Genomic DNA, 1,005 nt, shown 5'->3' with positions numbered 1-1,005 from the left:
CATTTCATAATATCTCATTCCCTAGGTCAGGTGTATTCATTGCCTCTTTCATATTTAATTGTGTGCGCTTTCATTGAATATTTCATTAGGAATATTGGATGCTTTCATTGTACTTTTTATAATTAATGTTGTGCAATTTCAATAAATATCTCATTCCCTAGGTCAGGTGTATTCATTGCCTCTTTCATAATTAATGCTGTGCGCTTTCATTGAATATTTCATTATCAATTTTGGGTGCTTTCATTGTGCATTTCAATAAATATTTCATTAGCTAGGTTATATGTATTCATTGCTTCTTTCATAATTAATGATGTGCACTTTCATTGAATATTCCACAGCTTTCATTGGGATTTTTCATTGAGTATCTCAATATTTCATTCCAATTTCATATCTGCCCCCAGGGATATCATTATGATTTTTCATTATATTCCATGATAGCAATGAAATAGCTATTACGGTCCATCCAATGGGTCATCAGGAGGGTGGTCACATGACAAATTTCCAAAAATGGTAAAAAAACAAAAGTTGTAGCTCTTTACCATAGCTTCCAGAATCAGTTGGAATTATGTCCTAAAGTGCTTCCATTGTGGAGATATAAGGTAAAAGGTTTTCAAAAGCGCCGCGTTTTTTTTTGTTTTTTGCATTTTTCTTCATGAAAAGAACACTAAACAACATGATTTCAACAGATTTAGAAAGCTAAGAGAAGGGGCTACAACTATTGTATTGTGGGAAATTTCTCCCAAAAAGGAAGGTACATGCCCTAAAATGGTAATTGACACTGACAGACTACAAAAGTAATTTATAGCCTACAAAGTTTACTAATAGACTACAAAAAAGACTACAAAAGTTGGACATAGACCACAAAGGTCAGACAAAGACTACAAAAATTAGTAGTGTCTGCTTTTCTCATTACAAAAGTAATAGTGTCCGCTTTTTGAGACTAGAAAAATTAGTAGTGTCTGTTTTTTCAGACTACAATGGTTTGTAGTTCCGCTTTTGAGAGTG

This window comes from Laccaria bicolor, genomic scaffold (assembly GCF_000143565.1).
Source record: "Laccaria bicolor S238N-H82 LACBIscaffold_3 genomic scaffold, whole genome shotgun sequence".
In the NCBI taxonomy this organism is placed as follows: Eukaryota; Fungi; Basidiomycota; class Agaricomycetes; order Agaricales; family Hydnangiaceae; genus Laccaria; species Laccaria bicolor.
This window is presented reverse-complemented; position numbering follows the sequence as displayed.